The sequence below is a fragment of the Halictus rubicundus genome, chromosome 13 (genome assembly GCF_050948215.1).
Source record: "Halictus rubicundus isolate RS-2024b chromosome 13, iyHalRubi1_principal, whole genome shotgun sequence".
In the NCBI taxonomy this organism is placed as follows: domain Eukaryota; kingdom Metazoa; phylum Arthropoda; class Insecta; order Hymenoptera; family Halictidae; genus Halictus; species Halictus rubicundus.
The window spans coordinates 13706207-13733306 of NC_135161.1; the positions used below are offsets into that span (position 1 = coordinate 13706207).

General features: G+C 41.0%; 1 protein-coding gene across 1 annotated transcript in view; it reads right to left on the reverse strand.

The window, feature by feature from the left end:
- Positions 1-27100, reverse strand: part of LOC143360263 (1-phosphatidylinositol 4,5-bisphosphate phosphodiesterase epsilon-1) — a 128438-nt gene that overhangs the window by 86524 nt on the left and 14814 nt on the right. The window contains exons 2-3 of the mRNA XM_076798957.1: positions 18246-18291; positions 8518-8559 (exon numbers count right to left, since the gene is read on the reverse strand). The gene's annotated coding sequence lies outside the window, so the exon portion shown is untranslated. The remainder of the gene's footprint in view (positions 1-8517; positions 8560-18245; positions 18292-27100) is intronic.

Sequence of the window (27100 nt, forward strand, 5' to 3'; positions counted from 1 at the left end):
ATCCCCTATACAGGACGATTCACGTGCCTCGCGCGCCTCCACTTTTTGAAATTATGCGTCCGACGAGAAATTGTTGCAACCCATACAACAGCTCCGCGTAACTTCCAAGTCAATATTTTTCAATCTAGACTTGTTTCAATAATTTTATTTCACCGCATCCTCGTTCCGGCGTGTCCCCTTTTCAACCGAGGAGCACGAGTCAGTAAATGTTTATTTAGTAGATGCAATTTTTGTTTCCAGACTGTGAGTTCACCGTTAAATCCAGAGGATATTTGCTGTTTCCGAGTTGCAGGCCTTGTTTACGTTCGCTGGGAAAATTCGGGCTGTAAAGGGTTAAACGATGTTTTAACGGCCGCATAATTCCGTAGTGTTTGAGATGCGCAAGTTAGGTGAATCAACCTGTACATCTATCTCTCTCTCTCGTTCTCTCTTGCTCTCGGTAAGACCTGGATTCTTTGATAATGGAGAAGGTGACCCAGAAAACACGACACCTACGAAAGATACGTATCTTGTACATGCGCGCGTATGCACGTATGCGACGGCGCCCGCACGGTGCGGCCTGTGTACGCGCGCGAATGCAACGCGCTACGAAGAATGCAATTGCGTACACGATTGCATCCGACTCGCACGGTGCATAGAACCGTCCGCCAAAAGGGACACCGATTCCTCCGCCACGCTTTGTAACGTTACCCTCGATACTTACGGATACCCGCGGATACTGCCGATTTACCGAGCACAATACGTCGATCGCTCGATCCTCAAGTCCGTTTGATCCCGAAATTGCTGTCGCCTGTCGTTATCGCGCACGCGGCAAAGGGATTACTATTTCATAGCGCGTTTTACCTTGGGATTCGTCGGACTTCTGGTACTGTCGGGGACAGGCAGATCGGGCCATTAATTTGCTAATTTTTATTTAGTTAATAACGACATCGATCTCGTAATTAATGGCGCACACTTTGAATCGGAATAACTTTTTCGTAAATCGGCTAAATCACTTCTGCTTTTCTACCAAGCGAGATGAATTAGAATTTGAGAAAATGATTAGAAATGATCGAGGATTAGAAAATGATAATTACGAAAAGAATTGGAAAAGTTGCTCTCGACAACTCGTTTACTTGGGCTTGCAACAAAAATTTAAAAAATGTGTTTCGTTAATGAGTTGTGTTGAAAATTGCAGCCCGTTGCAATGGAAATATTAATATTTGTTTTACCCCTGTTGTTTGTATTTTCCTGCGCAGAGAAATTCTCTTTTTATGTAATTAGAGGCATAGTTAGTACAGTGCGAGCTATATTTTGTATAAAGTGCTACTTGAGAATTCGTCAAAGAGGAACGAAAGCAACATTCTTTTGAACTTTTATTTATAGTTGTGAAATATTTGCTGCACTTACAGCTTTAATACTGCAAATGCGCGACACGTGCGCGATTTCAGCGTTAAAATCCCTGAAAATAAAAGCTTTCCCTGGTGCACGTGAAATGCACAGAACTCCCTTCAAATTAATAAAAATTCTATCGAGTTTTAATCAAGGTTTTCGATATTCGTTTGGAAACGACCGGGGAAAAAGAATGGTCATTGCGGTGAGAACGATATAATGGGAAAATTTCAGAACGAATAAAACGGAGGTGCAACGTTATAAGAATATTCCATTTGTTCGAGACCGAAGCATTATATAAATTACATATTTGATTTATTTCGTTTCTTTCCTGGATGTATTTTTGCAATTTTTGCCCGATCGAAACGATCTTCTATCGATCGAATTTCTTCCACCATTTTTCTAATAGAATTGTTTATCCGACGCAGAATTTTACAAAATAATCTCTCGGCCAGATAAAATTGAAATGCGTCGTCGAGTCGATTTTACATTTTACAACGGTTCGAAAATTCGATCGAAACTGAATGCAAAATTAGAGACGAACGCAGGAAAAGATAAAAAAATCGCTGAAAATTGACACAACAAAAATTGCAAATATGGGTCAACGCGTTTCAACGAATTCGAAATGTTTGCTCCGCAGACAATTAAATGTAACTTCGCAATATTCGCATGCAAGGCAACAAACGCAACTGAAACTTCTGCAGAAATCATTAGTGCACTCTGGGTAGAATAGTAAAATAATTTATTACCAAGAGTAGCTTAACTAAAAACGACGTTGACAAGTCGAAACTGAGTTCTGCTACTTCCAAGACGAGAGACTCATTTTGCGACTGCCATAAACCGAAGACACTCGACCGTGTGTACTTAACCCGACGTATGTCCACACTGAAGCAACAACGAGCAACATTCTTGAAAGAAAATGGCCGCTTTCGCTAAATAAAAGAAGGCAAGAAGAGCCGGCAAAAATGAACTCTTGCTTCGGTGTGGACACGGCTTAAATTCGAATTCGCTGTAGCGAGGAGTAAACAATCAGAAATTTCATTCCCGATTTCGATACGGCCACGAGCCTCCCACGCTGACTGTTCTGCGCATCGTAAATTTCGATTGAATGGACTGATCAATAGAGGAGCTCGCATTTCAAGCGATTTATAAACCTTTAAGTCCCTTTTCCCTCGCTTAACATATCGCGAGCGAGCGCGTCGTGGCCCGCTGATCCGGTGTCGAAGTTTTATAGGGGAATTATGCTACTAGGGAGACGTGTTTATGCGAGTTTACGCGAGCGAGCCGAGAAAATCTGTCGAACTGTTCCGCCCAAGACCCCCGTGCTCCGCGATCCCGGGACACAGTTATCGGGGAAAAATTAATTAACGTCGACATTTCGACCAGAGCACCATAACAACGACTCTTTCACCTGGGTAATTAACTTTCGACGGTCAAAGCTAATTTGCATCCTCTCGATTCGCCGTATCACGAATCTACCTGCGCGAAAGTTGTGTTTTGATCCACACCGAAAATTCTAAGAATTTTTCATTTCACGTGAAAGTTGCGAACGCAAGAAAATTCAGTCCGGTTGCTATTTTTAATTTCGAGAAGTAAAACTCCGTTCGCCTTGGCATCGGTAGCGGTACAAAGAGGCCGGAAGAACTTCCGACGAGAGTTGATGCTCGACATTTTGTATTCGCAGACATGCGCGAGGTTCATTAAAATGCTAAGAATCTTTTTTTTCTCTCTCTCTCTCTCTCTCTCTCTCTCCCGGTGCAAAACTTTCGACTAGTGCAAGCTAAACGGTGACAGTCGCGCTTAAAACAGTCCGCCGTTGACAATGCGCGCCTCGTTTAGCGTCCCTGCTACTTCTCAAAAACAACGTCGAAACTCATCTCGCATAGGCGTCCGCCGAAATTATTTTTGCTGCTCCCTGCGAATCGCTTACGACCCCATTTTGATTCCAGGGAACAAGACGAAATCGCGGGGATCGATTATTCGTCGGATCAAATTAACCCTTTGCACTCGGGGCGCTATTTTCATTCTGAAACTAAATTTTGCTTCCGTCGTAGAATATTTTCACTTTATTCATACGAAACTGATCCGATTTCCACATATAACATTTAAACGTTTAGTAAATATTGAATACAAATTTTCTAATGTAACAAATATTTTGTAAGATTTCTTGTAATTTCTTTGGAATAATGCCACAATTTCTAGTGGTGCTTCAGAGTCACCACTCGAGTGCTAAGGGTTAATATTTCATTCGTAGGGTCAAAATAAACACTTTTACAAATTTTTACAGTTATCGGAGCGTCCGTTTTTTCAGTATGAAATCTTCGATCTGACAGTGAAAGAACGTTCCACGTGGCGCTTCTTCGATCACTAATTCTCGAAGTTAATTGCCAGGAAGAAGCTACTTTTAATCCGAGTCCGCAGCACTCTGGTTCTGTTTGGATTCAACGTTGTGTTTGTTTCTGGGAGATTATTTTGCAGCGTGCTAGTTGAAATATTCTTCGGGTAAAATGTTGTTTCTAACTTCGTCGAGTGTGCTATTATACTTAAAGTTGGAGATATTCATGAGCAGACTGCTCATGAACTCTATGCATTTATAGCATCCATGAATTTTGGAAGATAGCACTTTTCTTATATTTTTTCCTGCTTAAAATTTGAGAAATGATTTTGCACTGTGTTAAAAGGACGAGAAATCCTGGATACATGGCTTTCGATTTTGCAAAGCTTTAACTGTAGCCAGACAATTATTTAACTTAATTGCAGGCATTGATCCCGGCAAAGCCGCGAGTTCTATTTAAATGGAAATGATTTAGCAAAATGTGGAAAGTGATGAATTCTAAAAATATTGCTTTCAACTGTACAGGGCCTTAATTGGGTGGCAATGCCAGGCAATTATTCAACCTAATTAAAGAGAGGGACAGCTTTTAATCAGACCGAACACAAGTTTAATTATTTTACACCGTATCAAAGAGGTGATCAATTCTCAAAATATTGCTTTTAGTATAAACTACGAAATGTCCTTAAATGGAGCTTGATGTATTATATTTAAATAGAACTTGTATTAAATAGAATTTGTTATATTTTAAGCAAATAGAACTTTTTGTAGGACTGTATTCGAACAGAAGTTGCATAAAAATATTTCGGAAATCGACATTACGAAATTGGACAGCTTCGCTTTTCCATTACCCTTAAAAATCACTGGGAATTTTCTGTAGTACCCGATAATAAATCTGAAATAGAAAAATTCGAGTGGACATTTTTCAAATTTTCATTTACATCGTAATTGAGATCTCGTGAGCAGAATCTGCGTTTGCGGAGGGAAAAAAACGAGCGTCAAAGAAATTCCTGCTTTCCAGAATAAATAGACTGCCGGCGTTCATGCAAATTTACATTTTTGTGCATAAAGGAGAGTCGCCTGAAATGAAATAAAATATGTTGTGTCCCGTATTATTAGCTTCTCTAAATCACGAGTACTGCGAAACGTACTTCAATCATTTTTCCAAGTTGCCGTACAGATAAGCTCAAAAGTTCAATTATTTTTTTTTTATAATTCTACGGAATATTTATAATGAGCTGCACGTTGTTTCGAAAAACAAGTGTCCGAAACAGAGATAGCGTAAAGAGCGAGGTCCTATCTGACCTACATCCACGGTAAAATCGTCGAAAATTTCATAACTTTTGTTCGCGTTATCGTGAAGAAAATTAACCGGCAGCGGGATCTTCTCGGGAAAGGATCATTTTCTCGGTGGGAACGTCGCGAGTCCAAGGAAGAGAAATAACCAGGGAAATCGGATGTCGCGGGAGCCTTCGACGCGCCGCAGTAGTTTACGCCTTTTTCTCTGACGGAGAATGACTGCCCCACGGGCGCAAATCCCGCTGGAATACTCCAGATTGCCTTTCTCCTTTTACACTTTCCTCCCCCGCGATAACAAGTCCAGGAAAACTGCTCGGCTAACACACCGCTATTATGCACCCAGCGTTGTCTCCGACTCGAACCGCCGCACTCTGTATTGTCGCAAACAATGCCATCAGAATGCAACCCCTTTAACCTCTTGCGAAATAGTTTCACGAATCCAAGGACTAAGATGGGTCAAAGTTCCTAATTTTCTCTTTCATATTGAAATCGTAACGTCCTTGTTCGATTATTGTTAAAAGTCGTAGAGAATTGGAACGGAATTTGGTGATCATTGGAAAGCGATAGAATTAGTTGCGTTCAGTGCAGGGTAATTTTACTTGTAAAAATTCTTTCCCGGTGGTGGAAATTTTTCGGAACGAAATCGGCCGCGAAAGCGTCGGGGAAGATAAACGCTTATCTAAAATTAATGAATGTTTCAGGGACAATGGAACATCAGTCAGTGGGAACCGCGAATGTTCGAGTGTCGAGCATGTAACAGAGCAGCTGGGGATATAAATAGCGCATCCTTCCTGACGCAACTATGCAAAATTCAAGTGAAAAGTGCACACCCGTAAATTGTTCGTTCCGTGGCTTTGAATCGATCCGGAGACCGGCCGTGTATAGCCAGGAACGTTTTCAAATTAAACGTCGCTTCGCTACTGTTCGAATGAGTAACATCCTGTCCGGATCCGTAACCGTGATACCGCGTAACTAATGTTATCGTTATTGTGTCAAATATATTGAAACTCCGTCAAGATAATGAACACGATTGCCGAAATACATTGAAACGGACACGGGCGCTCGATGCACTGGCGCGGATAACGAGCCGCCGCGCTCCTTTTCAATGTCGGGCTTCGATTATTGCGCGTACGTACGTGATCGTTGCGAATTAATAAACGCAACCGGCGACACAACGATAAAAAGTTCTCGATACAGAGATTATTCGAATTTAATCGATCGGAGCGCGGTTTGCCTTTTAATTGCGCGAAATGTCACCGGGAATTTCTTTGGCTATTTTAATGGAAATCTGTGATATTTTTATGAGTTAAATAATTCTTATTAATTAGCAGACGCTTCGACGGACGACGGGAAATTATTCGCTAGCGTTTAGGCATTTCCTTATTCACTTTCGTTGAGAAAAAATAGTGCAAATTTGAATGCTGGAGTCTGTGAAAGAGTACGGTTGTACTCGTACTTTCGATAAGTAGAAACAGCCAGCAATGACCAGACCCAGGAGGGGACTACATTATTTGATTTTTTAATATTTTCTGTAAACACATTTATTTCAGTCTATCTTAGCGCACAAGTAATTGTTCCATTTTAATATAGATGCAAATTTTTCAGTGATTAAATGATCAATTTCGATTGAACGTTCCGCGGGCAGAGGCGGTGCCGTCATTAATTCGTGTCTCTCTGAAACTATATTAAAATTGAAATTAAACTACATGGATAAGAGAGTTCGATATTCCGATACGTCTAAAAATTCCGAAAGAGTTATTAATAACTTTTCGCGAAGCAAGCAAGGTGGAAGAGGCGTACTATTTTTTTCAAATATCGCAGGGAATCGGAAATGTTGAAAAACTTTTGGGACGCGGCGTGTGTCAGTGTTCTCGGTAGAAGCCGAGGAGAAGGAGAGATGGCGGTGGTCGGGGCGGGCAGAAAGTTCATCAAAGTGGACGGTGGAGTTGAGTTGATCGAGCGTCGGCCACTCTTGATCTGGTAAACCGGAAGTGCCGAGCGTCAACGGTGGCCATTAATAATTCCTCGGGCCCTGAAATTCCAGGTCCCTCGGATACCGCGAGCCACCGATACACGATCGAGTTTGCGTCGATGCCGACGATCGCGTCGTTTCCGATGGAAATTCGTACTAACTCGGCTAAAAACCGCAAATTCGAAAATCGATCGTCCGCCGCACGGCCCTCCGACGGAGTAATGCACCGCGGTGCAACGGGACGCGGCCCTCTGCCGTTCAGTTTGCTCGCGCAATTTCCCGGCCATCAATGCGCATTATGAAATTTTCAATTTTCGGTCTCCCTAACCGTTTCGTAATGCCGCGCCGCCGCAATTAACGGCGACGATAATTATGAATCGAAAGTTTCGCGCCGCCGCCAACGCGACCGGGTCAATGCCGTTAACGGTGTGCTTTCCCGCACGCATCATCAATTATACGCACCGTTGCGCAGTTCCCGGCCGGTCTGGGGTCGCGTATATTTATTTGCAGTATTGTTCAACGGAAATGTTTAAACTGAGGCTACCGAACTTGTCGACCGGATGTGAGACAGCGCTCGGATCGTAAAATCACTTTACGACGGGGTAAAGGAGACCGATTTGCGTCTGACGGTTGGGGTTACGGACGCATTGTGAAAAAATTGCAATTGCGAAAAGTACAATTGCAGTGTTAGACTCGCTAAAAGAAGTAATCGCGTTGAAAAGAAGGGTTCGGATCGATCGGCGAATCTGCTCCTTCCGACGAACGAAAAATACTTCGCGTCACTTCCCGTTCCGTTGGATCGTTGATGGAAATGAAAATGGAATGTCAATTGAATGGATCGCGAAGTACAAAAGACAGGTGCGTTTCAAGATCATTGCACGCTGAGGCAGCAAGAACGAGAAGTTGGAAACAGGCAGACAAACAAGCAAGACTTTCTAAAGCAACCGTACTATCTAGCAATAAGAGGCGAAATTTATTTGCGGAAGAAACGGCAATTGAATTGGAATTTTTTCTCGGGTTTAAAGGGTTTACAGGAGCCGTGATCAATTTAACTGTGCCGTTTCGGTCTCATTAACTAAATCACTTTGGTTTTATGGGGTTTTTCTAGGTGGTCGCTGGCGGGATCAACGAGTTACATTTAAATGGGTTAAATGTTAAATTCATGAGTCGCTGGAAAGGTAACAAAGCTGTGCGTAAGATTGTCTTTCAGTAATCGTTAAAACAATTTTTAGAAGTTTGCGCAACGATTGGAATTTTTATTTTATTTAGCCCATCGCACAACCCTCGAAACTTTAATTTTCTTCTAAATGAAATATGGCGTAGTTCATGCAAAATTAGGGGGGTTTCTGTCATCGTTTTGCCAGTTTGGAATTTGTTGAAAAATTACGGAGTTTCTAGTTTGGCAAGCTTGGCGAAAACGGGTTTCACTTATAAATTTTTATCTCGGGAACTGTTTGTCGGATTGAGCTACATTTTGTTTTGTTTTACTCGAAAAGGATTGGGCTATTGTTGTAAGAATGTGGAAAAATGTATTGCAACTTACACCGACGAAGTGTAGTTCTGCAACAGATGCATACAACTCGAACTGAAACAGAAATAATTACATAGAATTATAAGCATTAAGTAGCAATAAGTAGAAACTGTGAGGAATGGTCAGACATGTCACTTCTGTCCAGCAAAAGCTCACCCCCCACTTCTTTGAGTTTGGATTCATGCTTGTCGGTTGCGGTGGCGTTGAAACGAGCGCGATCGAGACTTTACGAGAATTTATTACGAGAACACGGTGTTCCCGCTTATTTTATGAAAGCAATTAAATTCAGCTCTGCCGATGCATTTAATCGGTTGCATATCGCCGATTCAATGTTCAAATTGATTACACGCGGGACGAGGGAGGACAACAAAGAAATCGTGTTACCCGTGGCAATTCCACCGATAAATATACTCGGCGGCTCGTCGAAAAGTCGAGGGCTCCGGGCTCGTAAATTTCAACTAATTGCCCATGGCCGTACGTATGTGTCGTTAGGGTGTCTGTTAACAGTAATGTTTTCGCGATAGTCGTCACGTGAACCGTAGCAAGAAAATTATTTAATTAAAAAAATCTGAAGTAATCCGAAATTTCAAATATTCTAAAAAAGTGAAAATCTTTTCATATTTTTCATCGAAGCGTAAATGCATTCGAATTTTGTCCTCCGGTTTTATTAAAAAGTGCAGTCATTTTTTAAAAGGTTCAGGGTATTAATGAAAGCCAAAAAGATTTTTACCATGCACAGCGACATTTTGAAAAAATTCATAGCTGGCACAGAATTTTTACACTTTCATGGAAGGATTTGTCCAAATGCATTAAAGTTTTATCTTTTACTAGGTTATATGGCGGTGAAACAAATTTTTTTGGGTGAAAAACAATGGTTGAATTCGAGACAGCTCTTGACTCGTGATTTCGGTATGATTTCACTGTAGCAAGAGGCGAACAGTTGTGGCGACTTCAATGAAGGTATGCGCTTTAGCAACAATAATTCAGATCGTGTGAGTTGGAAATTCAAGTTGCATGAGACGCAAAGAGCAGTTTATAGAACAGTGGAGGCCAAGATTGTTCCGCGCTATAAAGTTACCCACAACGCAATACTGAATCATATTCCGGGTAATAAATTGAAATTGAAATGGCTTCTCAAATATCCGAGCGTAATTATTAATTTTAGATTTTACCGAATTTCGTACAAACGAGTTATTATTAATAAATTCCAATGTTCTACATAATTTCCCACAAAACGGAAATTAAATGAACCACGCGCAGATGTACGAAATTAAATTAACAACATATGTAACACACAGCTGTACAAATAGAAATAGAAATGTCGCTTAAAAGTTAATATTCTTTCACATTGATTTCAGGAACCAAAATAAAAATAGAACTATATTCGTATATATTTGTGAATGCATTATTTGAATATTGTATAATAGAACATTCAGTACTCCTCAAAATAAAGCATATCTTATTGTTAGTTCGTATACCGATTAATCGCTGAAATTCAAACAACAATCTCCAGGTCTAATTAAAGAGCGACTTGTTACTCGGAGCTTGACAAAATAGGTTTAATCGATGCATCCATCAAAAGTCTAAAAATAATTAGAAGACTGAATTAGATAGAGATGATCTAAGAATTAAATGGAGCCCGTGCTGATGAAATATTCGGTTGATACGGAAATAACTTCCACCGAGTGTGACGTTGCATTGCTGAATTATAATTACCGTCAAGAATAACGGTGGCTAAGTTTAATGATGATCGATTTTACAAATCGGACCGGAGTTATCTTTAACGATTAACTTGTGTCTCGACCTAAATTCTTCCCTGATACGTTCTTCTAATTCTTAAATGCATTATTCAACAACTCCTCGAGAATAAATACATAAAATCTAAGTTGCAACGAAATTATAAGTTGTTACTAAACCGCAAAATTTGCTCAAAATTTAATCTGAAAATAGGACTGTAGTCTATCAATTTGTATTGTCTTGTTCGATCTGTCTCTTATTTTTGACCTTGTACGACCTTGGAAGCCATTGCGTTGCGTATGAGTGAAATCGTCACGAGTCACGCGTTCATTAAAAAACATAGAGCATTCTATTTAAAAATGCTGAAGGTCACCTTCGTTTCTTGAAAAATAATATAAATAGAAAAAGTTAACAAAGGTTACCGCGTTGTAAGTACCGGTCCGATTCACCGCGAACACCCTGTAGACTATATGAGTTCTGTAACATCGAGCACGTTAAATCCGACACAAAACACGAGAAGCGGAAGGATGCGCGGAGAGGGAGGGAGGGGGTGGGGGTGGACTTCGCGCGCGCGCGCGAAATTCAAGTCCACAAATCGGTGCTAGCCAATTGTAGCAGTAACAGACCGAACCAATTGCAGATTGCACTCGGACCTGGCAATAAGGTCATTCCGGTTCGCTTCATACCGATTGCTCTTCCATTCGCTTCGATATTAACTCCCGAACCCATTTCTGTTTTTCCCCTCCTGGTACAATCCGCCGTCTCATATCGAGACCGCGAGCTTTTCCTTTTTTCCCCCCCGTCCCTCTCCCGGTTTTCCACCCTTTTCCACCCTTTTCCCACCGGTTTCATCGGACCGCTTGTCAAATCGACGGGCTCCTTCGTCTGTCTTTAACGTGTTACCAACGGAGCCCTGTCCGTCACGTGACACCGGCATTCAAATTCGAGTTAGCGCGCGAGAGCACGGACCAGGCTAATTTAAGAAATCAATTAAAGTCGTCCTTGGCTATCTCGGCCGGCGAACAATGCGTCGAGAGACAAGTCCAATTGTTTTTCAGCTCCCGGACGCGAAACGAATGGGATTCCTGGTTTAATCCCAGCGGTTCGAACAGTAAACTTGCGAAAACCGTCGACACTTAAACGGTGGTAATTTCGTTAGGAAAAATAGTATTGCGGTAATATATACCCCGGCAATAATATCCATTTGAAGTCTTACTAACTAGGTTATGTTATTAGCTAGGCTATGCTTCGAAATGATTTGAACGTTACGACTAGGTTAAACTTCACCTTGGCAACCCAGAAATTTGTTAACGTTTTGCTATACAATCCTGTACATCTTGGCGAGAAAATGCGAAAAATCGAAGTTTCAAGGCGAGGAACTCACCGGTTCAAAAGTTATGCTGAATAATTCTTTCAAAGATTTTAAGAAACATTGATTTCATAGGAGTAAAACCAACGTTACCGATTGTTCGGTTGATGATCAAAGAGAAGAGAACTTTGAAAACTTCGAGAGATACATTTCAGTTTCGGACACATGTGGACGATTTAAAATAAGGTTTCTACAGAGTAGTTCCCGTGTTTCATGGTTTAAATATTGCGAATACGTTGCCCGAATAATTCGCTGAAGGATTTAGAACAATTTACGATACAGAAAACGCCGGGGATCGCGGGAAGAGAGACTCGGACTCGTCCGCTCATATTTTCGCATCTATCCGTCTCACGTTTTATACAACATGCGCATACATAATTCCCTCGTTGAATAGATATCAGATCGAGGTTACATTTTAGAAATATTATGCAAACCCTGACCCAATATAATCCGTCGGTTCTTTTTTTCTTTTTTGCCCCCCACCCCCGCGTTACCAAATCAATGTCCTGGCGGAAGGGAAAAGATTGCGTAAGGTGATTTATAGCGAGGAGAGATTTTAACGACCCCTTGTCGTTATGTTGTCACCTGTCCCGAAGCGCCAAAGAAGTCGCATTACGGCCCCATGCACGGTTATGGCACTATCGATAACCGTCGATGTTACGTGAACGGGCTCTGCCTGCTCGAAAATAAAAGAACCGAACACCGGCGAACATAATCTAACACTTTAATCGCCGTGTCAGTCACACGTGGTGATCATTACACTGCGGATTTTATTTGATAACAAAAACAGTACTCGGGACAATGTTAACACTAGATTTACGGAGCACTAAAAGTGGCTAGTTTGGATTATTTTATAAAAACACCAAGAATATATTCAGGCAGATGTTTAGCAGGCTTTTACTATAATATACGTACCAAAGAATAAATGTGTTGAATAAATTTCCTATAAATGCATTTTTACAGTCATAATAATTGTAAATTAAACAACATAAAACCCGTCATTTTGACGGGTCCCGTAAATCTAGTGTTAAATAACCTTAATAGCCGAGCGCACCTCGGAGTACATCGGATTTAATGCATTTCCGATAATCATTTCAGTAATTATTTTTTATTCGGTAACAACAATTTTTGTTCTATTAAAAGTCACGATTTCGTTCGAATATTTTTTTTCGTCGGAGATAGTATTCGTGGAGAAGCAAGATTCGGTGTAATGGAATTAACATAAATAGTTTGGGACGCGATTTTTATTCGTCCTGCTCGCAGGAGGTAAAGATAACGGCGCAAGGTTCTTTCCTTGTCCGTGGGAATAATGTCATTATTATACGAACGAATTTTATTTTCATTGGGATTATCTGCAATTACACGGCCAGCGTAACGGCGATCTCGATGCAGTGTAACAAGACGAAGAAGATAACGGTAAAACGATAACGCGAATGCAACTTCGCTGCACGTTATCCTTCCGCGCGGAATTGATTTCGTCTTCGAGGGTTCGCGAAGAGGATCGGTTTCGAGGTATCTCGAGAACACGAAGAAGAGTACGCAACCGTGTCCGGAAGTTCGAATAGTTTTTAGAAAATTTGAAGAAATTTATTTAGCTTCTGAGAAATTCCGAAATTCCTTCTTCGACGATGGATAAAACGAGATAAGTTTAAAATTAGTCACACCCGGTGAAATTAAGTAGAATTCCGGTGAAAAACCTGTGAAATTGGCAGGAGAGACGGCCGAGCATTAAATAATAAATTAAATGTTCCGAGATCGTAAGTACCCGCGCGAGCGATTAAAGGTTAATTCGAACGAGATTGAAATGGCCTCTAAATTGCGTGCAGGACTCGGGCGAAACGGTGCGTCAGGTTAGGCGTTCGCATAAAGGTAAATCCAGAGTTATTCCGCGAGAGTAGCTATCACGGCCGTGTCAACTTGAGAGTAGACACCTGCGATTTATTCTCCCGGGAGTAGAAGTGACATCTATTGGAAAATAACACGTCGAGAGCGGATCTCACGTGTCTGTGCTCAGGCTAGCGAGCTCTACTTTTGGAAGTAACTCTTGAGAGCAACACTTCAGAGTAGTACTATCAAGTCGACACGTTCCATCACTTTTCCTGCGAATGCTTCTTTCCACGTTTTATCGCATCAACTTTTCACCCGCGCCCATCCCCCTGTCAATTTCACATTGTTTCCCTAAATATTTAACCCTTTGCACTCGAAGCGATTCTAACTCCAAAACAAAATATTTCTTCCGACCTAGAATATTTCCCTTCCCCTGAAAACGGTGCAATTTACTCGTACAATACTGAAATGTTTAGCAATTTATTAAATACAAACAAATTTAACAATGTAAACAATATTTTTAATAATGATACAGCAATTTTAGTGACGCCTTACAGTCGCCATTCGAGTGCCAATGGTTAATAAACAGTTTTAACACAGTAAACAATTTATTTATTTTCAGCCTTCTCTACTCGGTAAAGGAACTTTACAAAATTTTCAGTCGTCCTTCCACAGTCAATTCCCAGCAAAATTATGTTCATTTACCTTCTAATTAATAGCAGGAAGAATTAAAACAAAAATTTCTATTCCAATCCGATTTTCTCACTCCAATTTTTCCCATATTATCCCCTCTCCTTAATTTTACATTACTTTCCCATTCGTGAACCAATAAAACAGCACCAATTAAAAAGCAAAAAAGTGGGTCATGTGTTAATTCCGTTCGATAGTTCTGCTACTAAAATTGTACTATTTTCTTTTTTTACATGTTCGATCGAGTGCACAGAAATATTCGAACCGAATGAAGTGTTTTTTAATTAAATAAACGTCTCTTTGAAAATATCGTCCCGTGTCGGTATTGTTTAAACGTTCAATCATCACGAAAGTTCTTCAAACATTCTTCTTTCGTAAACCGAGTTAAATAATATTTTCTATTTGGAAAAATCAATGTAACCGAATCGAAGATTGATTTATTTAAATCTACGTAGCCGCATTTAAATTGATTTAAACCGAACCGGCCGAAGCTCGCCGCGCATGAATAATACAAAGTTGAAAGTAAAACTAGCAACGTGTACGAGCACATTATCGACATGCATAATTACGATGCAATACAACAGAAATGTAAATTTGCGGTTCGAATTAACAAACTTTTATGCAAAAGCGCGAAACGATATGAATAGCGACGGATGCTGGCCGAAATAAACAATTTTTATGCAACAGCGCGTACGCGAACAATGTGCGACCGGTGCTCTCTCGGGACTGACAAATATTTATACGCGGTGCATGTAAATAATCTCTGAAGGTGATCGCGTTAATCCATTTGATCGATCGCCTTCTGCCAGCCGGTAGTTTATTTTCATAAGGACTAATTAGGCTAAACGTATCCGCGGACTCGGACAAAGTGGTTTCGAAGATTGCCGTTATATACTCCTCTCAGAGGCAGACCTACGATCACATTTGCACACAGGCAACGTCCTCGGAGACTCACTATATCATTGTCTAAGATCGCGAAATATGTCTTACGCGAATTCTCCTTGTTCTCGTTTCCGCAAAGCCAATACCTACGTAGTACTTTGCGCCGGGAACGTGCGCGGATTGCGTTGTACCTTCGCTTCGAAAGTCGCTCAAGTTTCCATTTTTATACAGGGTGTTCCCGAAGTCGTGGCTCAACCTACCGCCGGACCATGATTCTACGTACGAAAACAATTCAGAAAAAAGGAATAACATTTTCTCGCTAGGCGCTCCGTTTTCGAGAAAATCCTGTTCGAATGCTCAGCGAATTCGCGAGCGAGTGGCTGGCGCGTCTGGTCATGACCTACCGATTCTACTTGCTGCAAATAAGACATTATCCCCGTCGCGGAGGTCTCTACCGTAACTGTCATAATTGCATCCCCGCCACTGGGGGACCAATCCAGCGAGGGGTTCTTTCGGAAAAATTGCAAGACTAAATTTATTTAGATTTTTTAATGTGCTTAGTGATTTCTATTGGAAATATCTTTCTAATTTCGATAATTATAAAATTAACACTAGGTTTACGAAGCACTAAACGCGACTATTTTGCATTACTTCATAAAAACAACAAGAACGTGCTACTCACATTTTTGGAAATATTTTTAAAATAATATATACCCAAAGAAATAAATTTGCTAAATAATTTCTTGCGTGTGCATCCTTAGAATCTTAATAATATTAAATTAAAAATATTAGAACCCGTCATTTTGACGGGTCCCGTAGATCTAGTGTTAAATATATTAAACTGGTCCTTTGACGTCTCTAATAATTCGATCACCGGGCGATAGTAACCGTTTAATTATGCTGTTCGGTCATGACCTACCGATTCTACTGCTGCGAGTAATACATTATCTCCGTCGCGCAGGTCTCTACCGTGACTGTCATAATCGCATCCCCGCCACTGGGGGACCAATCCAGCGAGGGGTTCTTTCGGAAAAATTGCAAGCCTAAATTTATTTACATTTTTTAGTGTGCTTAGTGATTTCTACTGGAAATATCTTTCTAATTTCGATAATTATGAGATTAAATACATATATGAAACTGGTCCTTTGACGTCTCTAATAATTCGATCACTGGGTGATGGTAACCGTTTAATTATGCTGTTCGGTAGCTTTTGTTGCAGGATTTTGTTTCCGGTAGCTTTTGCGCGCTCGGGAGAGGCGTGTCCGGACATTTTGATTTTCCGCGGGAAATTTTATTCGATTAGGCGAGAAAGCAAGCAGCCCGCTGTCAACATTGGCCCGATACACGGCCGCAGCGCGGAATAAACCAGAAAATGGCTGAGATATAGGTGTAAGGACGTGATTCCGACCTGCACACCGGGTTTCCACGGGATCGTCAGACTTCTTGCTGGACTTTTTCCAGACCGCCGCGGTATGGAAAATGCGGTGCACGTTCCGCGTTCGAGATCTGCACATGACAAGCGTTTCAAACACGCACGTGTGTGGATATCGAGTGCACCGTCACTGCCCGGACAGGTATTAACTCGAAATAGAATGACAAATGGAGAAAAAAATGGAAAGTGAAACGTTCGATCGGCGAGATATCGAGGAGTGGTAATTAATATATTTTTGACGTTCGCTCGAACTCGACGGCGACTCGAAACTGCCTGTGCCCAGTCTGGACAAGTTCGAGATATTTCAAGATTATAAAAATTATATTTCTAGACAATAAAACTAATATTTCTAGACAAGTTTGATATTTATATGAACATTAAGAAATATTGTGTGTATAATTTTTGACATTTTAGTGGTGAATGGTATCAAATATTATATCTATAATTTTGGAAATTTCGATGCCGACTTGTACTAAATATTAAATTGTAAATTATATGCTATTTACGCGCAGTCAAACGAATAACAAACCCTCAACAAAGTGATGAAAACTACACGTGCTCGCATCGGGAGTTTCATTCTTCAATATGTACATCATTTTTGCCTCGATAGAGACATAAGAATCATGAAAGCAGACGAAAGAATGCAATAAACATTTTATAACTTGAAAAATTCGATACGAGGGCGAATACGTGTACCGTATGATAGTTCGATATTCGAGCTTCGTGTTCACAATAAAATCAGAACTGTAGTTTCACGGGAGCATAAAATTTTTATAGCAGTATCGTCAGCATAAATTCCTTCGAAGTAATTATCAAGACTTCTATGATCTTCGTGAAATTTAGTACAAACTAGTACGCGTTTCAAGCTACTTTGTAAAGTTGAAAGAATTCAGTTTTGGTAGAGAATGGTAGGTATCAATGATTCGATTAAAAGTCGAATAAAATTACATTTACATGCCGCTAGCGATCAAAGTGAAACGTTTCGGTATTATTAAGGCTATTAATCATCGACGGTTCGAGCATCGCATTTATTTGTTTCCCTTTTTAATCGATTTCCCGTTCCAATCATTACATCTCTCTGGTCATTCTTCCCGGTGGTGTTCCCGACGTATTTTAAACCGATCCGCGCGCAGGAATCAATTAATGGAAACAGATATACGGACAATACACGTTGTCCCTGCCGCCATTCAGTTTCTGACAGCGCGCACGAACGAGTCGATGTAAATTTACCGACAAACCGATCGAACAATAAAGTCGCCGGGAATGAGAGAAAAACCGCGGCGGAGGAGAAGGAAAACTCGTGGAAAAGTCGCACGATTTCCCGCGTTTCGGAAAGGAAAAACCGTGCGCCGGAGGAACGGTGCGCCGCGTATAAATTGTCCGAATTTCCCAATATTTTATTAAAATTGTTTGGACAGTTGGCGGGGGAAAAAAATTTCAGTTACGGTTTCCCCGGGGCGGTTGCGCTTCTATCGATTAACCAGACGACCGAACTTCGCGTTTTTGTTTATTCTGTTCATGTTCCATATAACTTCCGTTTTCCCGTTAATTCCGTCCTCCAGCCCTAACCCCCTCTCTGTCGTTCTCGCTCCGTATTTAATTACACACATCAGAAAAAAAAGTTTCCGCGCTGCTGAGACACGCGCGGCCATTCGAGAAAACGCGATTTCCATAATTGTATTCTCCCGAGCCGGGGCAACATATTTTCAACTTCGCCCGAATGAAAAATTGCAGAAGTTGGATTATCGCCCCGGCGAAGGTCGCGCGTCCCTTGTTTCTTTGCGGAAATCCGAGTTTACGTACCTCGAGGAATCTGTCGAGCTGATCTGCCGGGCGGACGTCAAGCTTTCTGTAAACAAACAAAACAGGGCCATTTTTAATGTCCGCAGATTTTACGAAATTTTCATATAAATAACTTTCAAGATATTTCAGACAAATTTTCGTCGAACCAGCAACGTATCTGTCCGAATTGTTAGCCGGGCTAAACTTCACCTCGGGAAACCAGAAATTATTAACTATTTTTCCAGGCAATCCCGTTGATTTTGGCGAGAGGATTCCGAAAATCAAAGTTTCGATCCTAGGAGATCACTCTGGTTCAAAAATTATGCTCTGTTACATGTGCAGTGTGTAATCCCACACGGTTTCTCGGTAAAATCGGTACCGCCCGGTACAATTATGTAAATATTAATCCAAGAGGGAAATTTTCGAGCAGCCTGAACACAATCATGAATATGTTACTATATCTGTGTACGCAATAACTACCATGAGGTTGCCGGGGTGGGCGGAGGGGGTTGAACGCATGCGAGCCTGTGTTTATGGATACGTTACAATGACATTTAAAGTTACGGATTAACTATAGCATTTGCGGGCTGCCGGCGTCGATACACACAAGTCCCCTAAGTAATTGGTTAAACAGTCTCGGGTGCTGGTTAAGCTGCCACAGAAGCTGGTAAAGTTACCTGAGAAGCTCATTAAGCTGTCCAAAGAACTGGTTCAGCTGCCTCGAAATGCGCGCGGCGGTATAGGTTTACCAAGCGAACTTGAAGCTTATGGGAGGAGCTAAGAACCGCTGGGTGGGGGTGGAAAAGTGTTCGTCGATGGTTCTTCGATGGCCTTCGACGTGACTACTCGATTACTATAGTCTGGCAGGGACGATTACTCTAATAAGTGAACGTGTGAACCCACTGTTCAATTGGACTGCAATTATTGATACAATTTTATGAATTTTGAAACATTGGTTGCAAATTATAGTACACTGTCTTGTACAATTTTGAGATCTACATTAGAAATTTTAGTTCACTTGCAAAATGGTTAAATTTACTGGCAAAATATTTTTCTGAATAGAAATAAATTATATAGAAGCCCGTCGATTTTCATACTTTTATTGCTCAACATTACTGAACAAATAGTGTGCAACGTTTGGTACAGAAGAAACGTTTTGAAGCTGAAATATCAATTAGATCTCCCTTTCTCATCGCTCTTTGTCCTAAGCGAACGAAGTATGATCCGAGCCCTGAACAGCACCGTGTTTTATAGTCGAGGCACGCATGCAGCACAGTTCATGCAGCACCCAATAACGAAAATAGTCAACGCGTCTCTCCCTTCAGAGCCGCGAAGACGCGGGGGCATAGAACGAAGATTAAATCTCACAATTAGCTAATAGGAACCGTATTTCTCTTAAACGCCAACTCTTAAGCTCCCGGTGATAACTCTGACAATCGAATTACTGCTGTGGCGTAATTCCGTGTACGCGAACACGTGATCCCCGGATAAAATGGCGATTTGGCAGCTAAGATTACCGGGAAATCCTCCTCGTATAGAAATTTACACGTGTCAGCCTCAATCCCAATTTAAATGTTCATCTAGAATTCCCCTTAAAAGAATTCAATTAATTCTTTGCAGTAAAGAAAATGGCATGTAGAATTCCCCTTAAGAGAATTCAATTAATTCTTTACAGTAAAGAAAATGGCATGTAGAATTCCCCTTAAAATTAATTCTTTACAGTAAAGAAAATGGCATGTAGAATTCCCCTTAAAATTAATTCTTTACAGTAAAGAAAATGGCATGATTTTACAGAAAATATTTTTCATTTGAAAAATACTAATTTAATGTTACTAGTTCGATAATAGTGCCGTATATTAATTGGAATGGATCACTGAAAACTGTGACGTGCTCGGACACTCTCGAGCGACAGTGTCTAGTAAAGATTAACTCGACATCGCAAATTGTTATAGTGTCACGTGGATGACAGGGTAATTGAAGTGTCAATTTGCACGGCAGCAGAGGATTTGAACGCTAATCAATATCACCGTGAAAGAGGAAATCGTAATTAAATTTCTGAAATTCAATGTCCTCGCGGGATTCTACGTTTCGGTAACATTAATCTTACAATCAGCTTGTCTCGAAGTTACACCTTAATCCGGCGAAACCGTGGCGAAATTGCCGTGAAAAGCTCGAGGTTATTATTTCATCGAGCTGTTAAGCCTGGAACGTGTGATTTCATGAGAATGCGTCTTAATTAACCGTCTCGTAAACATACTTAGCTTATTACCTTTTTCCTCTCGGTCGGACGGAATTAATTCTCTGCTACGAATATTTAATCTTATTTGATAAGAATCGAAAAATTCAATTTTGAATTGATTCGAATTTAATTATTTTTCTTTACCCTTATGCTCGAAGAGTCAGTTCGATTCTTTTATTATAGTGAGCAAAATGGCAGTATTCGAAAGTCAAAGTTCGAGCTGCAGTAAACGTTAGCTAACAATGAGGCAAGGTTCGAGTGCAAAGGTTTGACAAGGGAACAGATCGAGCAAACTAGTTGCACGAAGTGTAGGCTAGGAACGTGATAGAATAAACTATCAACAAATGTCAACAAACATAATGAATGTGTGTCGAGGTGCGCCGAATCAACTTTCGACAAAGTTTACCTCTGCATTGCTGATGTCGGCTACGAAGAACCCCGGAAGATTTATTTCATCGAACTACCGATAGCCACTAGCGCTTTCTTTTCCGCATTTATATGCCTTAATTAGAGCCTTCGGGTTGCATCGAAATTTCTCGTATCGGCTACTTGATATTCCGGATTACGAGAAACATAAATTGCAGAAAAGAGAGTCCCAGCTTTACCAAATGGATTTTCCTTGCGCACCATAACCATCGAAAAATTTAAATAATACGAATTCAAAGAAATTAGAAACCATTCCCATGTCTCTGCCACTACGTTCCCTAAATTATCTTTATGCAAAAAACAGTAATAAATTTTCTCCTTCGGTAATAATTTTGATAAGTCGAAAATACTATTTTACTATTTTAAATTCTACCTATTTTTGCCCGTGAGTGTGCAACAGTTCTCCGTAACTGTCGCGAGGATCTCTACCGTAACTGTCAAAATTTTATCCACGCCACTTAAGAACATGTGTGAGCGTGTAAAGTTCGTTCGTCCGGAAATTATGAACGGTGGAATCTGCGGCGTAAGTTGGCCCCCGACAGAAATCGGTAGTTTACATAGGCGGTGGAAGTTTGTTATAAATTTTATCGACACTCGTCGGCCAGAGGCTCCGCGCGAAAGTTACGGATTCCGCGAGGTCACGCTCATCGTTCCTTTTTCAGAATTCCCCCATTTCTGTGCCGGTTAGTTCAATCGAATTTTCTCTAAACCTGCACGGGGACGAAGTTAGCCGGCGAAGCAGAGCTGACAAGCAACTGGTTGATGGGCTAACATGACTTCGGCGAGCGTCTTGTTGCGGAAGACTGGTCGAAGCTTCAAGCTTGCCTTAACTCTCCGGATTAAAGGGACAGTCTCTAGACTATTCTTTAAAACAACGAAAACTCCTCGAAAATACAGTGAAATCTCGATATAGGTCACTTGCGCGGTTCTGCCGAGTGACACTTAGACGAAATCTGTGGTAAAATGTAAAAGTCACTATTCGTGGTGGTGTGGGTAGTCCCAGTGACCTTTAAACGCGAGGCTCGCAGTGACTTATATCGGGAATTCACTGTAGTTTCCCGAAATTTCAGGCTCGAATTCATTGCAACGACGAAGTCACAAACTAGGGCAAGAGACCCAATTGCCTATATTAGTTATACATATTTTTAATGCATAATAAATCCAATTTTTTGAAGCTTGTAAGATTGAAATCAATTTACTTTTAATTGAAGGGGGTTGGTGAAAGGCAGATTACTTGAGTGTACATTTGATTCAGGGAGGTCGGGCATTCCTAGATGAACCGTCTCCGGTAAACGCGACCTTTAACCCTGATGCGGCCGAAAGTGAACCCGATTTTCGTCGTGTAACAGCATTATTCGAACGTACAGAGGACAGACGTATCAACTGAATGGAAACTGGCTGTCAGCCAGTTTTGAAAGCCAGTCTTCCCGAACTTCTTTGCTCCCCCGATAGGACGTCCCTTTGGACACGTGCCATTTCATTATTTTCGCAGAGCTGTCATCAATACCCGAAGATTCATAAACTTTCAGTTTCCCTTTCACATTTCGACGTTCCATTCCCGCCACTGATCTACGCCAAGTCCGCTTCTCGTTCAGGAATCCGACTCCATTGATTTTAATGGAACACGCTTATAGAGCTATTCCACTCACTATTATTAACCCTCGGACTCCTGCGAGTTCTAGGCCTGTGCCGGTGTCGTCTCTGACCCGCGCCGACACTTCACAGTTCTCCTTCGATACAAGGCGATGGATCGGGACCGGCCTTCGTCGTATTTCGGATGAAGAAGAAAAATTTTCTTACGTCGGAATGAAAAACGAAATTCTGCGTTTACTTCTTTTCGATATTATTCTAGTGAGTTGAGAATAACCCAACAGTATTTTTCTTTGAATGCTCTTATTGTTTTTGGCATGAACGCGTAAACAAGATCGAAATTGTGAAGATGGAATCTGACGAATCTTCCGTATAATTTATTTTATATAATACGTGTTATAAAGTTTCGATATTGCCTGTTACGTGCATATTCGATATTACAGTATCTCCTCGGGTTTCACTTAATTTACAGCCTCCTAATTAAGCTCTATTGTTTTTCCCTTCAGCTATTATCCACTTACATTTTCGTCGCAGGGAGTAGCGTGTACGAATTTCCGAACATGAACGCTGTGTAAAATAATTTCACGGTAATTCGAAAAGTCCGCAAGCTCTGAATCGCTCTGTATAATAATTCTATTTCGAAAGCAAGGATGTTAGGCTATATAACGATAACTACGTTGTACTTATGAAAATCGATAAACGCCACGTGTGTGGGTTTCTATGCCATCCGCCGAAGAAATAATAAAACTGGCAAACTCTCTTCGAAATAAGCCACTTAGTTTTAACAATGCCCGGCATAATGATAATTGCTAAAGCTGATGAACGTCGAGCAACAAAACCCGTGGCTGTTCAATTCTTATTACGGCGTGCTTACATTTCAATCCCAGTTTTATTGTTCAAGTAAAACCGCCATTTTATACGTTGACGAAACGAACACAAGAATTTTTACAATCGCGCTTCGTTATACCGAGCACGAGAGTTATCAATTCGCTGTTTATTCCACGAATTTGCAACGTTCCCTAAGTATCTTTATTTGTTAAATTCTTGGACAAGGTAGCAGATTCGCGTATATCTTGGACTACAAAGAAGCAAAGATAACGAGATGGTACAATGCTTTCATGTGGAACGCCCACGCGAGTGATGAACGAGAGAAAAATCCACCATTTCTTTACCTGATGTAAGAGATGTAACAATTTATTTGAAATGCTAACAGGGCGTCAAATATAATTTCACGGGAATCCTCTTTTCCAAAGCATGAAGCTTCCCTTAGATATTAGCTAAATGCTGATTTTAATCAAATTCGTACAGGATATAGTCTGATGAAAATAACCCTCAAAGTTGTGAGTGAATACTCTATTCTTGCTAACATCTCGGCAACTAGATTTCAGAGAAAAATTCTTTTAGATATGGTTTCGACGAATAATTTTTTGTAATAAAAATCGCCCCGTGAAAGTTTACGCCATTCGCTAAACAATCGGTGAGAAAAACGACGATGCTTTTTTCGAGAGTGTTGAATAAAATGGACACGCAACGACCAGGTGAGAAACCATTGTATAGTCAGTGCTATCCGTTTCGTTTTCGCGATGAATCAGAGCTCCCGCCTGGCAGCTGCGAGGTCGGTACGTTCACCTCCTAAACCCGACTATTTCTCTTCCGAGAGAAAGAAATCCGTCCAACGGGGATCCGACAATACGGAAAACGGTACGCCTCCCGTTCCCTGTCCACGTCTCTCGCAGACTGCCTTCGGCTCTGCGAATACACCTCACTCCCCGCTGTCTCTGACCTACAGCGCGAGTTACAACACGCTTGGACCATCGATTATCATGCTTGATAACTGTACTGCTCGGAACAAAATTCCCGATTCCAATTCTCGCAAAAGATCCCATTTCAACTCGTATCAGATTCGTGCCGGACAGTTCTCCGTAACTGTCGCGGAGGTCTCTACCGTAACTGTCACAATTTTATCCCCACCGCTGGGGGGAATCTCCCTTGGAACCAGTCAAGCGTGACACACTCTCGATCGGTGAGACTCACACTGATGCAACCGAAAGAAAAGATTGAAAATTTTCTAATTTTTTATTTTTTTCCATGAATCTTTTACCATCGTGTTCGTCTCGTTTTTCTAATTAAAATGACCCCAAACACGACACGGTTACGATCATAATTACTCGTGTAACAGGCGAAGTTAAGAAACCGTGTATCCTCTACCGTAAATGTCAAGTCCGAAGTGCTTGTTACACAGGTGATTGTGATCGTTGGTATATCGTGTTTGGTGTCGTTTTAATCAGAAAAACGAGACGAACACGATGGCGAAAGTTTCATTGACGGGAAACCAAAAATAAGAAATTTTAATGAATAGCGCAGCTGAAAGAGTCGAACCTCGGTCGTTTCCCTTTCAATCGCCGTGCTTCTCCGCGTTCGGCACACTAAACGACCTACTAGAATTTATATTGGACCGTCCGTGGCGCCAGCAGCGAAAGTCAAACTAACAATTAGAAAGCAGCCTCGACAACAGTTTTCGTTCTCGCCGTCTCAAAGGGGTTGGCTTTCGCTCGAGTGGTCGTAGGAAGGGGAACAAAAAAAAAACGTGGGAAAAGTGGAATGCGTTGCAATTTAAATCTGAATAATGCCTGTACGACCGCGCAAGAACAAAGCGAAGTGTCGCCGTTTATGCATCTCTACGTGCACAGCGGACGCGAGGTCTTTGCTTGTCAGTTCGCGAGCGTGCCTACGCTCGCTGGGAAGCTTAGCAGTGTCAGAGATCAGCGTATGGTTGGCCACCGCACGAAAACGATTTCATAGAAATCCGAATATCTCTCTAGAGCTCCTGCACAATTCCTATCTGATCCTGCGCGCTGCACTCAGATTAACGGTCTCCTATTCAAATTATCGCGCCTTAATTCAAATCTGCTCCCATATGTACCAACACGTTCCCTTAACCTCCCGTGATATCCTCGCCGCTTTAACGCGCTTTGCGCATTTCAAACGGCCACTCTGAACCAACTAAAAACTGCAACTGCGCTTCTAATCGAGAGGATCTCGCGGGACAAGTGTTTTCAGACGGATTTGGCTACGTTTGCAATATTTTTCTTCAGATTATTCGATTGCAATTTAAATATTCGTCAAAAATATCAAATAAGTTACTGCTATTCGACTCGGTTAATTTTTAAGGTGGAGGATCAATTTTAAAATCATTTAATTTTTTAAACGAAGATGACAGTCGAAGAGGAATCTATCGCTTACCGGCTGGTCGGAAAAGTTCGAAACGATTCAACCCACTGAAAAAAAGTTCAGAGAAAAGTTCCAAAACTTTTAATAAAAGTCCGGGAACTTTTAAAGAGTTTAAAGTTCCCCGAAATAATGGCACGATCGACAAGACGGCAGATCATCAGGGTCGAAATGGCGCGGGATCGATTCTATCGAATTATTATAAAAGCGTCTGACCATTTGAAAGAACCACAACAATTACGCGTTTTATTTGTTTTCCTGTTGCCGGGGTCGTAGGTGTGGTTAAAAATTTAGGGACACTTCGGCTAATGGACTTTCCTACGGAAACTGTTTTCCTCGCGTTGAATCGGAGAAGATTAGTATCCCCAAAGGACGTCGGATATCGAATCGCTCCTCTATTGGCTAGACGCGGGCTATAGTAACTGACTGTGATGCCGAATATCTATACTTCCGTATCTTGTTACACTAGAACACACGTATAAGTGTCGAGCTATCAAACCGAACGACTTTATCTGTTTTATTTCTTATAAAACCTACGCGACCGTGTGTACCGAGACTTTCGTCAACTATAAAAGATTCCCGCATACGTTGCACGTAGCAGGAGTTTAATAAAAATTTCATTTCTGACATTGAAATGAGAGCTCGATCATGTGACTGGTTGAACATTTTGAAATGGGCACTGAGAAGAAATAAACAGAGTACATAAAATTAAAGCTGTTTTAATTAGCAGTAAAAGAGCGGGAGGAAATGCTCTTTAGAAACGTGTTCAAATGAAGGAAATATTGATGTAGAACATTTTTAAATAAATAATTATTATGGAACATTTTTTGTGTTCTTTTGTAGGAGCTCCGTTAGAACTCGATGTTTGGACCAAGTTCCATGGAAAACCACGTGGTATTCCATGGTGTTCGGAGGTTACCTTGAAAACCCGTAACTCACGCCCGCATTGTGTAATCAGGCCGATCTATTTCTAAACTCTAGACTTCCGTCAGTCAAATACGCTGCCGTTCAAATGTCATTTTAAAGAATCCCAGCGCACTCTTCTCCCGGCGTTTCTCAATCGTTCGTTATTTCGCAGGCCGAAATACCTCGTAAATTAATCTGGCGAAACGAGTTAGCTCAAACGTGCGATGTAGTTTAAATTTCAAGCAATACAGTTACCTAAATTGCAGGTAATATAGCATAGCAATATAGTAATATGGTATCTTCACACAGCAGATTTTATGCACTTATCACAAAAAAGGGTAGGTGTAATTTAAAACAGTAAAAGCATGAAAATAATCTGAAAATACTGTTATATTATTTTGAACCTATTAAGCATTAGGAAAATACAGTTTTATTTCGCTCCAGATTGTTGCAATTCAGGTAGAAAAATTTAGTCTGGTAATGTCTT